This window comes from Giraffa tippelskirchi, chromosome 6 (assembly GCF_054371585.1).
Source record: "Giraffa tippelskirchi isolate mGirTip1 chromosome 6, T2T-mGirTip1v1.2.pri, whole genome shotgun sequence".
Lineage (NCBI taxonomy): Eukaryota > Metazoa > Chordata > Mammalia > Artiodactyla > Giraffidae > Giraffa > Giraffa tippelskirchi.
In genome coordinates this window covers 42,614,057-42,630,707 of record NC_137280.1, presented here as the reverse complement: position 1 = coordinate 42,630,707, position 16,651 = coordinate 42,614,057, and the positions used below count along the sequence as shown (strand labels likewise).

Genomic DNA, 16,651 nt, shown 5'->3' with positions numbered 1-16,651 from the left:
TTTGTTTCAAAGGACAGCAGACACAGCAAGGGCCATCTTTGAAGTGAGGGGGTGCAGACCACCCTTTTGCTTCCTCCAGTGAACAAAAGCCCAGCCTTTCTAGTTCTAACGGTTTGGACTAATACAGTGTGAAAAACTAAATATAGAATACTTTTGTTAAAATCAGATTAGACTAATTCTATATGAAGTGCTTTAATGAAAAATGTTTAATGGTTGAAATACTATAACTCTGGCGTTAAAATGCAGGTGCAAGAAGGATATTCTACACTCCCTGGAGGGCAAACCAGTACATACTGTGAAATATCAATTAAAGTTTATAGTTGCCTGGGTTGGCTTAATGTCTTTTTCATGGGAAATTTTCATTCTCTTATGAAATAATCATTTGGAGTTAAAATATGTGCTGAATTAGGTGGGCATTCCAAGTTATTAAGAAATGGATTTATTTTACAAGCAAGCTGGAAGCATTCTTTGCTGTTTTTATGAGGTCATCGACATGACTTTTAAATGGGGCTCCAGGCCAACTCTGATTCTCACATCAGTTCATTAATTCACACAGCTGTCTCTGAAAACTACAAGAATAATATATACTGCAGACAGAGGGCTAGAGAAGGGGGGTGGGGTGAGATTTCAAGGCTGTATTTCAGTCGGGAGATCCTGCTGACATCATAAACTATGAGAAGACAGCTTAAGCTGTTTGGGGAACAGCAGTAGCCCCCTTGATGGAAATATGGTTGGTCTAATTGATTCTTTTTCTTTTCAGAATATACAGAGTGGGGATACCCGGTCGTTTTTATTCTGAGCAAAGTCAACATGAAAGGCAGGCACTGCAGGAATGCATTAGCGGGGGAAACCCAAGCAGCGACCTAAGGTGTGGGGATGGATTTGATTGTGTTAATGACGTCTGAGCAGCCACACTGACACATGAAGGGCACTGGCAGAGTTTATTGCACCATGATTTTGTTTTATAGGTGATTGTGAACCCACTGTGTCTACAAAGAGATTTTCCAAATGAGATGTGACAAGGATGATAGGATTGTCCTATGAGTGAGAGTCTAGGAGAACCAAATCCTCTGATGAAGGCCCCTCACCCTCTCTCTATACTTCCAGATTTATAGCAAACATAGGATGTGAAATACCCTTCAGTGGGACTTCTGACAGCTTTTCCCACTTGGTCCAAAAGAGGCATTGCTCAGAGCTACGTGAAAACCTCTTTCTGCTCTGAACCCACATTCAGAAGGGTTTGATACCAAACCAAATTTGGAGGCTCAACCTGTGAAAAACTAATGTTTATGAGAATATCCTGGTTTCTGAGGCCTCCATCAGCCTTATTAATAGGATATTTTTTTGAAAGGCAATCTGCAGTTTCATATCCTTGAAATTCCAAATTTGTTGTGGTTGCCATGGAAAGGTGAGCTAAGTCTCTTTGAGAGTAATTTCATTTCTGCAAATAAATCCAGCCAAGTTTTTAATGTCTTTGGATAGGGGGAAATTGTATGAAATGTGACATTTTAAGTGTGCTCTTCAGTGACTCTCCATTAAAACCTTGACACCTGGGCACATGTGGATGTTGGAGGTTTTGTGGCCCTTATCTCATCTGTGTACACAAGTGTCTTTCTGTACACGTGAACTGAAGCTTTGCCTGAAAAACAGATGTGTCCTGAAAGAGTAAGAGCCTGTTAATACATAAGAAAGTGTGGAAACATTCAGAATTACTGAAGAGATCAGGGTTGAATCTCCATCTCCTCTACGTTTCCCCTGTATACATGCTTTTTTCATTCCCTTCCTTATACTTCATTATTCTATGGACAAATGCTGTGGACTTTTCTCTTGGAATATTGAAGACACATAAGAGCCTGACATGTCTATTGGGTGTTGCCTTAGTCCTTTCAGGCTGTTACAGCAGACTACCACAGATTAGGTGGCTTATAAACAAGAGACGTTTAGGTATTTCTCACATTTTGGAGGCCGGAAGTCCAAGATGGTACCAATCAGTTCTGTCTGGTGTGAGTCCACTTTCTCATACAAGATCTTCTTGCTGTAACCTCACAAGACTGTAGAGGCAAGAGGGCTCTTTCTGAGGTCTCTTTTATAAGGGCGTGAATCATATTCATGAGGACCCCCCCCCCCACTTATGACTTAATCACCTCCAAAAGGCCCCATCTCCTAATACTCTCATGTTGGGGATTAGGATTTCAACATATTAATTGAGGAGAGGGACAGAAGCAGTAGATTTATTGCATGCCACCCCGGTTCCCCCAGATTCATGCTCTTCTCACTTGTCAATTCAAAACTCTAAGTCCAAAGAGGAAAAAAAAGTGAAAATGTTAGTCGCTCAGTTGTGTCCAACTCTTTTGTGTCCCCATGGACTGTAGCCCACCAGGATCCTCTGTCCATGGGATTCTCCAGGCAAGAATACTGGAGTGGGTAGCCATTCCCCTCTCCAGGGGATCTTCCCAATCCAGCAATCTAACCTGGATCTCCTGCATTGCAGACGGATTCTTTATGGTCTGAGCCAAAGTCCCATTTAAATATCATCTGAATCAGATGTGGGTGAGACTCAAGAATGACTCATCATAAGGAAAATTCCTCTCCTGTGTGAACCTGTGAAATCAAACAAGTTATATGCTTCCAAAATACAATGGTGTGACAGGCATAGACATTCCCACCTGCAAAGAGAAAAACAGGAAAAAAGAAAAAGAGTAACAGATCTCCCACAACAAGTCCAGAATGTTACAGCTCAAGAATAATCTTTGACAGCTCTTCCCTCCTATCCTTGGGACTGAGTTCCCACCTTCCAGACACACTGGAAGGGGTCGGACCCCCTTGGCTTTGTTGGGCACAGCCCACACTGCAGCTCTGCAGGACTTGAACTGTCTCTGCCAGTCTGGAGTTGTGAGGCAGCTCGGCCCACATGGTTCCACTAGGTCCTGCCCCCAAGGTCACCCTCTGCCTGGGTCTTGGGGGCTCAGAAGCTCCATCCTTGGAAATCTAGGTGGAAGGACCCATGTCCTCACAGCTTTATGGCTATCTTCACAGGGGCCCACCACATGCATCTAGGGCTGCCCAGGAACATGGGGACATGTGGGAAGCAGAGACCATGGTGTGAGGCTGTGTGGTACAGTAGGCAACAGTGGCTCCTTTGAAATTGTTCCACTTCACAGACCCTGGCACTCTGGCCTGTGATGAAAGAGGTGACCCTGATGGTGTCTGAAATGCTCTCAGGGTCATTCTCCCATTGTCTTGCTAGGTCCTGCCTTTTGTGTAGGTGACTGACTAGTGTCCTCATTGCCTTGATGAATGGCCCTGGACTTCTGGCCTGGTCTATCCTTTCTACTCCCATGAGCAAATTTGACCACATGTTTTATGTTCTCTCCCAAATAGGCTTTCTCATTTTTAATACATGAACAGACTGAGAATTTTTTTCAAAATTTTAAATTCCCCCTCTCTCTCCATTAACAATTCCATCTTTAAGCCATTTCTCTCTTCTCTCACTTTACTGAAAGCAGTCAGCAGAAGCCAAGCCACACCTTCAACACAGGGCCTAGAAATTTCCTCAGCCAAATATCCAATTTCATCACTCACAGGTTCCACCTTCTACAGAACATGAGAACACAAACATAATTCAGCCATGTTCTTTGCCACTTTATAATGAGGATGGCCTTTCCTCCACTGTCCAATAATGCATCCCTCATTTCCACCTGGACCTCATCACAGTGATCTTCACTGTCCATATGCCTACCAAATATCCGTTAAGATTACTTAGGTATTCTCTAAGATTCTCTACAGCCTTCCTCTTTTATTTCTGGGCTCTCAGTGTACATATGGCTACCAGAAAATCTGTTCAGGACTGGGTTTGCTCTAAGAAAATTAGGCTTTCTCTACAGCTCTCCTCTTTTCTCTCTCGAATTTTCACCAAATTTCCCTTAGTGGTCCATTCATGGCAGTGTAGGGTTTTTCCTGCATGCACCTCAAAATGCCTCCAGCCTCTACTCATTACCCAGGTCTAATGCTGGTTCTATACTTGTAGGTGTTAGTTACAGGGCCACCCCGATATCCCAGTACCAATATTATGTCTTAGTCCATTCAGGCTGCTATAACAAAATACCATAAACTGGGTGATTTATAAATAAATGTTATTTTTCATGGTTTTGGAGGCTGGAAAGTCCAAGACTCAAGCACCCAGCAGGTGTGGTATCTGTGGTGTGCCCTCTTCCTGTTCTTAGAGGGCTGGCTTCTCACTGAGTGCTCACGTGGTGGAAGGGGTGAGAGATCTCTCTGGGATCTCTTTTACAAGGGCACTAATCCTATTCATGAAGGCTCCACCCTCATGACCTGATACTTCCCAAAGGTCCCACCTACAAATACTACTGGGGATTAGGATTTCAACATATGCTTGAGGGAACACAAACACCTATAGCTGGAACCCCAACAAACAGGTGGCAGTCCTCGAGCTTCACCTGAGAGACTTTCAAGTTGGCAGCCAAGACTCTGCGCCCACTGTTCTGGCCTTGTCACACCTCCACCCTCCACTGCTCTGATCCATAACACAGTGGGTCAGTTGGGAGCAGTTCTTCACCAAGAAAAGGCTGAGGACTCCCCATAGAAAACAGCTGAAACCTCAAGATGGCAGTTCTACACTTTAAGGGGCTTGCATTGAGAAACCTAGGTCTAATTAAATATGTTGCAATTTGCCTTAAAATGTTATGTGTTATAGCTCCACATGTAAAGGAAGTGTAAGTATAGCTAATAATGGATTTTCATTTATTAAAAGAATGATTCTTAATTTTGCATGCCAGAGGTAGTAGGTACTTTAAGTAAATGACAGTTTCTCATGGATGAAGAGACCACAGTAAGGCAAAATTAGACAGTTAATTAAGAAGGAGTAAACTTATAAATTAAAAAGAAAAGCAAGAATTAACAGAAAATTCAGTGTACATAGGAACCTTAAATGTTAAGCAACGAACAATCAGAGAGTTTGTTGAAATCAGAAACCAATCTTGCTGGGTTTTTGAAGGTTGAGACCTCTGAAGTTAATAGTTGGCAGATGTCATGGACTGATGTTGGTGTCCACACAAAATTATGGGTTAAGCCCTAACCCCCAATGTGATGATGTTTGGAAGTGGGGCCTTTGGAAGGTAATTATGCTCAGATGACGTTATGAGGGTATAAAAAAATATAAAATTCAACCAAGTAAATTAGAAGATCTAGTTGGCTTTGTTCAACATTCATGAATCAGACAACATTGTTGTTGGTTGTTTAATCGCTAAGTCGTGTCCAACGACTTAGTCTTTTCGACCCCATGGACTGTATGTAGCCCGCCAGCCACCAGACTCCTCTGTCCATGAGATTTCCCAGGCAAGAATACTGGAGTGGGTTGCCATTTCCTTCTCCAGGGGATCTTCACAGTTCAGGGATCAAACTCACATCTCCTGTGTTGGCAGGCGGGTTCTTTACCACTGAGCCTCCAGGGAAGCCCATCTAGCAAATAGAAGAGTGCTATGAGGGGTTGTACAAAGTGGAAAGTTTTATAGAAAGAAAGGAGGGAGCTATCAGCAAAAGGGAAAAAAGGATTATTTTTAGACCAAGACATCTGTGGGGGAGGAAGGAACAGGCAAAGGCTTTATCACGCAAGTACTCAAAAAGATAATTAAGATCTATCCTATTATCAAGAACAACGATGGCCAGAGAGTCTGAGGATCTTTGCTGGACAACTAATTCCTTAGCCATAGAATCTGCAATGTCTATAAGAATTATGGAGAAGTTTCTGATCATATTCCTATTTGTATCTACTCCTGTTCAGGGAATGGATTTGTTCACAGGAATTATGTTTACTCATTTAAGCCAGGGATCAGTTGTAGACTTTCTCTTAGTCTGAAATAGAGTCATCCTAAACTCTAGAGATAATTCCCATCCACCCCTTCCTTTAGCAGTGGCCTGAGAGATAGAGACAATTGTGTTATCTTTCTAGGTCAATGACAGAGTAATGAAAAAAATAAAAAGGGTTCTTAGTTAAAGAACAAAACCTTGATCCATTGTTTTTGATGGAAACATTCAGTGTTGATATGAGCTACTTCTCCTGTTTGTCAGTTTGATTAGGAAGTCTCCAGTGTTCCTACAAGACCAGGTGTCATGTGGAGCCTTCATCCGCTGTGAGATGTGTACCCAAGACTCAAATCTCTAAAGTTGGATTGACCTCTAGTGAGGGGTACCTGGCACAGTCCCTTCCAAGGAGACTTAAGGGCAGTCTTTGTTCTAAGTGATTCCAAATCCAAAGGGTGGGAGACAATTGGGAATGTTAGTTGGAGAGTCATGGCCAAATATTTGAGGAAACTAGAAGAATGCAGGATCTAGTCCAGTTTACTGATAGAACAAACCTCAAAGATAATAAGACTAGAATCTAATTTCTACAAAAGTAAAAACATACTTTTTCTCTTTACAATACTCCCCATTTTTTTCCCCTACATGGAAAAACTAATTTGTTCAACAATGAGTATGAAAACAAGAATGCTTGGTGGGAGTTTCTGAGTTCTGGAAGGATCAAGTAGGCAGAAACAGTAAAGGTTTCATCCTTGTTCACAAAGATATATCTTAGCAAAATGTCGACAGCTTAACAGAAAAGATTTCTTTACATATGGAAAATAATTTTAAGAACCAGCAACACAAAGTCAAAAAAATTATAATCATCCTCATCAGTTCATTTAGTCCCATGTTATTCATTCTTGTTCTGCTTGAATTCAGTTTATCCATTAGTTTTCTCAGACTTGCCTAATGACCAAGGGTGGTGCAGGCACTGAGAATTCCAAGAAGTTGGTGAGGTTTTCATTAAGACTCACATGGTTTGCCCAGTGAAGGGATTGCCTCAATCCATGAGGAACAGGTTCTCTAACAGTTTCTTTGCCATGGTAAGAGCATCAGCCTTGTAGCAAGGGGATGCTTTACTCCTCCAGAAAGCATACATACAATTCCAGGAGCATGTTGGTAGCACAAACTCAGTGGCAGTTGAATGAAGTCCAGCTGCAAGTATTCAGGTGTCCAGAGGGAGAGGTCTGAGTCCTTTCTATAGGGACAAAAATAGCTTTTGTAAAAAAAAGTGCACTAGGTAAGTGAGTGCTGCCATGCTAAGTCACTTCAGTCATGTCCAACTCTTTGCGACCCTATGGACTGTGGCCTGCCAGGCTCCTCTGTCCATGGGATTCTCCAGGCAAGAATACTGGAGTGGGTTGACATTTCCTCCTCCAGGGGATTTTCCCATCACAGGGATTGAAACTGTATCCCTTATGTCTCCTGCATTGGCAGGCTGGTTCTTTACCACTAATGCCACCTGTGAAGCCCAGGTAAGTAAAGGAATTCAAAAAGAAAAAGGAAAATGGGGTTTTCCAGGGAGCCTGGAAGAACCCAAGAAGCCATCTCAGGCTTCTCAACAGCCACTATTTACCCATCTTACTTTCTCTGACTCAGGAGCAGACTGTTGTCAGTGTTACATGTTACATCAAGATGGCAAAATTCTGGCAATGAGGAGTCATTTTTTGCCAGTAATCATAAAGTTATTAAATCCTTTCAAATATCTTGTCAGATTTTAGCCAGAACAAACAATAAATATTATTGGCAATGTTGAATGACCCCATTAATTTTAATTTTAGTTCACCCTTGGCTGTTTATGGGAATAACATAGTTTTGTTTTGTTGTTGTTGTTCTTTTTTACCAGGAAATCCCTTAGAATCCTATAAACTTTGGAAGGGGCCCATGCAGGGACACTGAAGTTGATGCTGAAGAATTTGCACAGGGCCTTTGAGGATAATCTCTGTTCCTGTGCCCCTGTTATATAATTGAGACATCAATTTCTGGGCCAGTGTTTTGATAATGGACCTCTCAGAGTGTGTAACGAGAGAAGCCTAGATATGGTCTTAGGTCTCTGGCCTTGGAGCTGCTGTAGCTGTAAAGCTATTAAATTGGCAGCTTTCTGCTTTCAGTCCTGCTCTGGGATCCTTTAAAAATGCTCAGCCATAGTCATGGCTTCAGGGAGGCTTGTGGCACCCGATCTTATTTTGTGCTTTTTGATAATGGCTTGTAAAAGATCAATTGCTATTCTGTGAGCCCTTTCTGTCCACACATCCAGAATATCATCCTTTTGCTTCTGAAGCCAGAAACTCATCCTCGAAGCACCAGTGCTGATCAAGTCTCTGAGACAGAGCTTTGGGAGAAGTGGAAAATAATAGCTTTACTGCTTTGCCAGACAGAGGGGAACACAGCGGTCTCCTGCCCTTGAAAACTGTGTCCCTACGTGGAGGATTTGATGAGGAGTTTTATAGTATTCGTTCAAGGGTGAGGGTGCTGACAAGATCAGGGTGTGTGCAGGCCCTCCACTCCTCTAATCTGGTCTCAGATAGTCTTCTTGAGGAGCTTCTCTGGTTCCTTTAATCCTGCCTCAGGTGATTTCTTGGCTGCTTCTCCTTTGATGAGCAACCAAAGAGCAACTGCCCTTCGGAACTCAGAGAAGGTCGCAGAGGCTGGAATCTTCCCTGCAAACAGGGAACTGGGTGATAGGGTGGATAGAGAGATTTCCATGCCCAGGAGCCCGCACGGTTTCGCTATTGACATGTGCCATCACAAAAGGTGAGGTCAGCCTCAAAATGTGGTGTGGTCAGCTTTTATGGGCTGGCTAATTTCACAGGCCAGTGAATAGAAGGATAATTCCAACTATTTAGGGGAAGGGGCAGATACTTCCAGGAATTGGACCACCATCCACTTTTTGGTCTTTGATGGTCGGCCTTGAAACCATCATGGTGCCTGTGGTGTGTCATTTAGCTTGATGATGCTTTACGATAAGTGTACACTAGGCTCAGGGTCTGGTGGAGGTTGACCTGTTCACCATCTTGGACCACTCTTGAGTTTATGTTGTGTCTTCAGGCCATGTCATTCTTTCAAAGGTTGTGCCCTGCCCCCCTTTCTTCCTGTTTCAGTGTGAGGAGTTTCATTTGTAACCTGGGTAGTTTTATTATAAGTGGTAACAGTCTAAATAGTCTCTTCAGAGTGAAAAAGCAGTTCAGACACAGTTAGTAAAACACAAATGAGTTCTCAGGTGAAAAAGGAAAGAACAAGGCAGTGGGAGTCATGTCAGTGGTCTCTCTTTTTTTTTAAGGTATTACTTGTATGTTTAATTTTGTATTAGCTCTTTGCAATGAATCTTTCAATGAAGCTACTTTGAAGTTTAGAAATCTTTTGTAGACTTTTTCATAGCCTTTGCCTTTAAAGTGCACTTTTTAAATGATTTTATCGATTTAGAATGTTCCCAAGATTGTTGTAATTCCCCTTAGGGCTGGCAGCAGTTTGGTTGGTTCTTGGCCATAAATAGAGTTTAACCCGTATTTCTATCCAGCCATGTCTAAGTGCAAATGGGGTGCAACTCACATTTTTATTTGACCATACGTTGGAGCCCCCAACCTCATGGCTACAGAGGCAAGCTCTCAGGATGTGAAATAAGTTTCTATGCAAAACAGGACACACATGTGCCCCTTAATATGTCTGCAGTAACCTAGAGATGTTACTGCATCCTGGCCTTTAATAGTTCCCTATGTGGAATCTGGGGGAGGATCCCAAACAAAGGGGGAATTGCAGCCTAAACCATCCACAGTTCCCAATGTGGAATCTGGGAACAGAATCAAGGGCTGGGGTTTTCCACTATGGGCAATAACCAGAAGATATTACTGCATCCTGGGAATTGTGGTCTGAAAGATGAGGAGCTTGGCTCTGGGCAGACCTGTCTGTCAGCTCAGTCAGGCTCCAGACTGCATCCTCAGCCAGCTCAAGCTGACCTGCCCTGTAAGGGAAAGCCAGTCAGCTTGGGAGCTTGAATACACAAAGAGCGGAGGAACTTAACCATGGCCCTGGGAAATGGTGGGAAAAACAGTGAACTCGAAAGTGTTCTCTGGGCTCCATGTCTGTGTATCTGGGGGTTGTCCCCAGGTGCCACTGGAAACTCCCTTCAGTCCCACCACTGCTACCATATAAATATGTGAAAAATAAAACAAAATTCAATCAACAGAAAGATCCAGTTGTCTTTACTCAATGATTTGTGAATCAGGCAGCATCCTGTTTAGCAACTGGAAGGGTGCTCCAAGGGGATGTACAAAATGAAAGACTTTTACCAGAAGTAGGGTGGGCAAGGGAGCTATTAGCCAAAAAAAAAAGGTAGGATTATTTTTACTCCAGGACACCTTCTTCTGAAGAGGAAGAAACTTCGAGGGTTTTTTCCTGCAGGTACCTCTTTTTCTTGAGGGAGTTGGAGAGGGTCCACCTGATAGGTTACCTTACTGGTTTGACCAGAAAATTCCAGACTAGTCAATTAGGATTGCTTTTCTGGAGAAGGTCAGAACTGCAGTTAAGTCAGTTATTAAGGCTATCTTTGGTACCAAGGGCTTTAGCACAAGTGATGTCCTTTGGGGCTTGTGGTTTTTTTCTCTTTAACACTAAGACAGCAGATTTATTATGAATTTTATTAATTTGTTCCAGCAAATGAGTCTTTTTTCTAATAGTTACTGAATTTTCTTTTTTTGGTTATGAAGTTGTGTTTCCTTTATTTGAAGGTTGCAGGTATCCAGACTCACCAATTGTTTCCCTATAGCTGATCTGCTCAGTTGTATATTTCATGTCATTGCTAGGACTGTGTATCACACTTTTCCAGTAACTGGTAACAGCAGAACTAGAATGCCCAGGTGACAATGAAGACATCAAAAGAATTCTCATAAAATGAGAGATGTTTTAGGACTTCTGGATCTTTAATACGTTCGCCTAATATATAAATCTAGTATTTTTCTTGGTGAATAAAAATTGAAGTTGTTAAAAATTTATCCCTTTCTTGTTAGAATGTGTGATATTGATGTAATAATAATTGAAACCCTGTTTTCACCCTTTGGTGTTCATCCTTGTTCTTGAATAGAAAGCAGACCTGAGAGAGGGATTCTAAATACTGAATAGATTCAAATTGTCAATAGTTTCTGCTTCATCTGTTTCAAGTATATCAAATCATTCTGATTCCAAATATTTTGCATGTAAGCAATGGTCTAAATCTCTTTTGAGACTGATATTATTTCCTAATGACCAGCTATTCTTTCTGAGATTAGATTGCATGTTTAAGTGATACATCCCTCTGATTCTTTCTTAGAAGAAGAGCAGGCCACTTTAGATAATCCCATCACTATTTGGTAAAGGACTTTATTTTATTGCTGATTTTATTTATTCCCAGAAGCACCTGGAAACTGTTCCTCCCCCACTGCTGATCTGCTATCTGGAATCAAGGTTCTGTGGTGAACTAGGTGGTTGGGCCAATTATCCAGCCATCAAGACTGACTGGACTTCAGCCTTCCACCTTACACAGGTCTCCCTATTCCCTTAGTTCTCTCTTATTTTCATGGCTTTCTCTCAGTATTCCTGGAACCCTGGGGAGCAGTGTTAACTAGTGGTTAAAAGCATAGATTCGAATTTTAGACAGATCTCAGTTTAAATCTTGGTTCTGCTGTGTAAATATTATGTAACACTGGGAATGACTCTGTGTTCATCTATAAAAAAGGCATCCTTGGGGATTTCCTGGCAGTCCAGTGGTTAGGACTCAGCGCTTTCACTGCTATGGGCCCAGGGTTCAATCCCTTGTCTGGGGACTGAGATCCATCAAGCCTCTATTGCTCATGGAATGTTTGAGGGGGAGGGATTTAAAATGAGATGACATATATGAAGTACCTGAGAGTAGCTGTACACAGGAGGGATGCACTGAATGTCAGTTTCCTAAACCCATTTCTTCCCCTTGCTTTTCCTAATTTCAACTCAAAACTGACCTCAGGTCCCATTGTAACAAATGTAACAAAACAAAATTCAACCAAAAGAAAGGTCTAATTGTCTTTACTTAATGATTTGTGAATCAGGCAGCCTCCCATCTGGCAATTGGAAGGGTGCTCCAAGGGCTAGTACACACAGATGTCAATGACTGGTACAACTGAGTGTCAGGAAAGTTATGCATCTTCCCTAAGAGGGTAGAGTCAATGGCAAAGTCAAGGATCAAACACAGGGTGGTCTGCATGGTGACCACTGCACCAGACAGCCTCCTGGGAGCTGCTGCCAAGCCACACACGATGGGGAGCTCCCCTTAAAGGCAGGTTGAGATACAGAGCACACAAAAAGAGCAGAGTGGACACAGGATAGCTCAAAGTAAGCAAAAATCCTTCATTGAAGGATTTACAGCATCCCCTCTTGACAACAGTGAGAAAGCACAACCATTTCTCCACACACCAGCTAACACTGAACATTATTGACCTTTGTTACTTTTGACTTGCTGATGAATGAAAACTGCCACTTTGCTAGCCATTTCTTTTTCCGTAGTAGATTAGATTTGATTTTGGCTAATTTCTAATGTCCATTGATTCAAAAGCACTTTTTAATGAAATAAGAAAATAGCTTACTGATAAAATGTTATTGCTGCTGCTAAGTTGCTTCAGTCGTGTCTGACTCTGTGCGACCCCATAGATGGCAGCCCACCAGGCTCCAGCGTCCCTGGGATTCTCCAGGCAAGAACACTGGAGTGGGTTGCCATTTCCTTCTCCAATGAATGAAAGTGAAAAGTGAAAGTGAAGTCGCTCAGTTGTGTCCGACTCTTAGCGACTGCATGGACTGCAGCCTACCAGGCTCCTCCGTCCATGAGATTTTCCAGGCAAGAATACTGAAGTGGGTTGCCATTGCGTTCTCCAAAAATGTTATTGGGTTGGCCAAAAAGTTCATTTGCATTTTCCATAACATCTTAAAAACTCAAACGAGCTTTTAGGCCAACCCAATATTTAGATGGCTTAGCAACATAATTTTGATATGCTGTTATTATTATTAAAAATATAGTGAGCAGTTGTTTTCTGACTAATGAAATAAAAATAATAGAAATTAAGGTTCTTTTTGCATGTGTTTTTGAGTAAGAGAAACAGAAATATTGAAAATCCCTAGAACCTGACAGGAGATTCCAACAAACCTACACCAAATGTTAGGTCTCTGGTCAGTGTTAGGTGAAGTATTTGTGTCAGTCATTTTTCTCTCTTAGGTAATTGTGTTTTCTTCAAGTTGTGCCATTGTCTTAATGCACTGCACTCTCAACGTTGGGACCTGAGCATTTAGACAGAAGTAGTATATTTTGGTGGAGAAGGCAATGGCAACTCACTCCAGTACTCTTGTCTGGAAAATCCCATGGACGGAGGAGCCTGGTAGGATGCAGTCCATGCGGTCGCTAAGAGTCGGACACGACTGAGCGACTTTACTTTCACTTTTCACTTTCATGCATTGGAGAAGGAAATGGCAACCCATTCCAGTGTTCTTGCCTGGAGAATCCCAGGGATGGGGGAGCCTGGTGGACTGCAGTCCATGGGGTTGCACAGAGTCAGACATGACTGAAGCGACTTAGCAGCAGCAGCAGCAGTATATTTTGGGGCTTCCCTGGTGGCTCAGTGGTAGAAGAACCCACCTGACAATGCAGGAGACGCAGGTTCAACCCCTGGGTCAGGAAGATCCCCTGTAGTAGGAAACGGCGACCTGCTCCGGTATTCTTGCCTGGGAAATCCTATGGACAGAGGAGCCTCGAGGGTTACAGTCCATGGAGTCGCAACAAGTCAGACACGACTGAGCATGCACACACATACAGTATATTTTTAGAATTTTTCAGCAATTAGTAGCATAGAGCCTGGGTGTAGGAATAATGCCAAGGCTTGACACCTCATAAAAGTATGCATATACATTGTTTACTTTTGTGCAAATACATACATATCCATACAAATCTCTTTTAGTAAAATGTTGTGTTGGGGCAAGTGCACCATTAACAAAAATATTTCACATACTAAAGCACAAAGTGAATCTCAACAAATACCAAAGAATTTTTGTACATGGAGAGAGACTATTCTGAGTAAAATGTGATTAAGGTAGCAAAAATTAATCAAGATATCCTTCAAATTCTTTTGGGTTAAGTAATTGATGAATCAATAAAATTTTAACTGAAATCTTGAATATAGAAGAAATTTCAAATAAAATATTTGCATATTGAACCCACCAATATGCTAGAAAAATATATCAGAACCATTTTATTGTTCAGCATAGGAATGCAAAAATGAGTTAAACTTAGACACTATTAAAGCAAGTTAGCACATTAACAATTAGTTGGGATAGTGTATTATAAATTAAGAAAAATGATCTATTAAGTTAAAAATTCAGGGGAATTGGTTATGATATGGAAAAAATAAAATTAGGTCCCAGATTCACACTGCACATAAAAATAAACTCCAAATTGTTGAGTATATTTTTCTAAGTATTATCCTTAAGTGGGGTTATTTGCTGCATAGTTTGCACAAATAAGTTCACTTAACTGAAGTTTGTTCATATCAACCACATTAAGTTAGCTTTGGTCCATTTGTGGTTCTATGTATTTAATAGTATTTAATCTTTTCTCCCCACTTTGGAAATGAGACGCTCACAATAGAAATGTTACTCAGTTCAGTTCAGTTCAGTCGCTCAGTTGTGTCCGACTCTGCGACCCCATGAATCGCAGCACACCAGGCCTCCCTGTCCATCACCAACTCCCGGAGTTTACCCAAACTCATGTCCATCAAGTCGGTGATGCCATCCAGCCATCTCATCCTCTGTCATCCCCTTTTCCTCCCGCCCCCAATCCTTCTCAGCATCAGGGTCTTTTCCAATGAGTCAGCTCTTCGCATGAGGTGGCCAAAGTATTAGAGTTTCAGCTTCAACATCAGTCCTTCCAATGAACACCCAGGATTGATCTCCTTTAGAATGGACTGGTTGGATCTCCTTGCAGTCCAAGGGACTCGCACGAGTCTTCTCCAACACCATAGTTCAAAAGCATCAATTCTTCTATGCTCAGCTTTCTTTATAGTCCAACTCTCACATCCATACATGATTACTGGAAAAACCATAGCCTTGACTAGATGGACCTTTGCTGACAAAGTAATGTCTCTAATCGTTACTAAAATATAACAACAAAAAAAAAGCCAAATGAAAGCTACTTTACATGAAATTTGCCTCTTGCCATGTAAAATTAGTGACAGTAAGGCTTGTGATGCTGATGTTTATCAGGTATTGGCTTTGGAAATGTCTGGGTGTTTGCACAGGCAGATGTGTGCACACACAGAATGAGTGTAACTTGATCTAGATGGAATTTCACTTTGAAAGAAGTAATTTACTGCATATATGATCCATTAGCTCTGACAAAGGAAAAATATTCCAGAAAAAAATTGTAGAACCTCTTATAAAGAATTTCTTAGATGACTGTTCTGTTCTATCTTAACTTTGAACAGATTGATCCTTTCTCAAGTCCTTGTCAAATAAAATAAGTCTTCATCAGACCAAAATGAAATTGTCTATTTTAAAGTTTATTTGAAGAGGAGCTTACTTTCTATCAAAGACTGAAACTTATTTTGTCAATGTAAATGCCAGTTATGGAAAATAGTACGTGACCATTATCAAGTTTCTCTTTCAAAATGAACTCAGCTTGTGGAGTTTGACACAGATTCATTTCCATGTTGTTGGAGTGACTTCTTGAACTGGCACAGTTGTCATTCATTTGAAAGGAGATTTTAAACGAATTCAGGGAAATTCCACCCTCCTCACCCCCCATCTGTCTCCCATTCAGGTTGCCACAGCAATTGTCACCTGACACTGCTGATCTTTCCCATGCCCGTTACCTTAGCAATCAGTAGAGCAAACTCCCATCTAGCATTCCTAGCTAGAAATTTGTGTACCCTTAGCCTTCTCTCTCACTTATAGCCCCCACACTCCACTTATCACTAATACCTCCTCAAGTCTGTCCTTCTCCATCTTACAGCCATTTCCTGGAATTTCGGAGGCCCATGTTTCCTCTCCCAGGCTGTTAGAAGGCTGAGCCTAAGCTCTCTCTCCCTCATCTCCTGAGTCATTGAACACAGGTCTGTTGCTTCAGACACACTAGGTTCTCACCTTTCTTGGAATATTTCCGGCTGTTTCACAAGTCCTTGACTTTTTCTTCCTGGCTCTATTTTTATTCCGCTTCGCTGAAAAAAACAAAAAGCAAAAACCAGAAAGCTATCCACCAGTCAGGATTCATCTCAAATGCCACCACCTCCATGAAGCCTTCCCTGACTGACACTTCTGGATTCCAACAATGTATATTTTATGGCACACAGCATACTGTAGTATAACTTATTTTTAATTATAGCCTCTCCCCACTGGACTAAGCTGCCTGAGAACAGGGATGACTTCTTAACTCGTCTGGGTAACTGACATAGCTGCATTTTAGATTACATGTCTACTCTAAGAAATGTATTATTTTTTATTTTTAGAATTAACTGAAGATATGCATTCTGAGGCCATGGAAGTACCTCTCAAACTACTGTGATCCTCCTGTCCCCAAGGTAAGTCTGTCCTCACATTGTCCACAAATGCTTCATCCAGCCTAATTCCAAGTGACAACAGGAAACAGAGGCTGCCACCACTCACATAAACAGCTCTCCACTGTGATGAGACTAATAGATTTGGGGGAGATTTATCTTCCTATGTGTGGTTTCCTTCCAATAATACTGTGTGTTGCTTGCTCTCTTTAAGGCTTGACTTAATCCGTGCTATGAATCCAAACCACATTTTG

The 16,651-nt window shown here is 41.7% G+C and overlaps 1 long non-coding RNA gene across 1 annotated transcript in view; it reads left to right on the top strand.

Moving 5' to 3' along the window:
• Positions 1-16,421, top strand: part of LOC145510456 (uncharacterized) — a 140,695-nt gene extending 124,274 nt beyond the window's left edge. The window contains exons 4-5 of the long non-coding RNA XR_014057030.1: positions 761-868; positions 16,350-16,421. This is a non-coding gene — a long non-coding RNA (uncharacterized LOC145510456). The remainder of the gene's footprint in view (positions 1-760; positions 869-16,349) is intronic.
• The last annotated feature ends 230 nt before the right edge of the window (positions 16,422-16,651 follow it).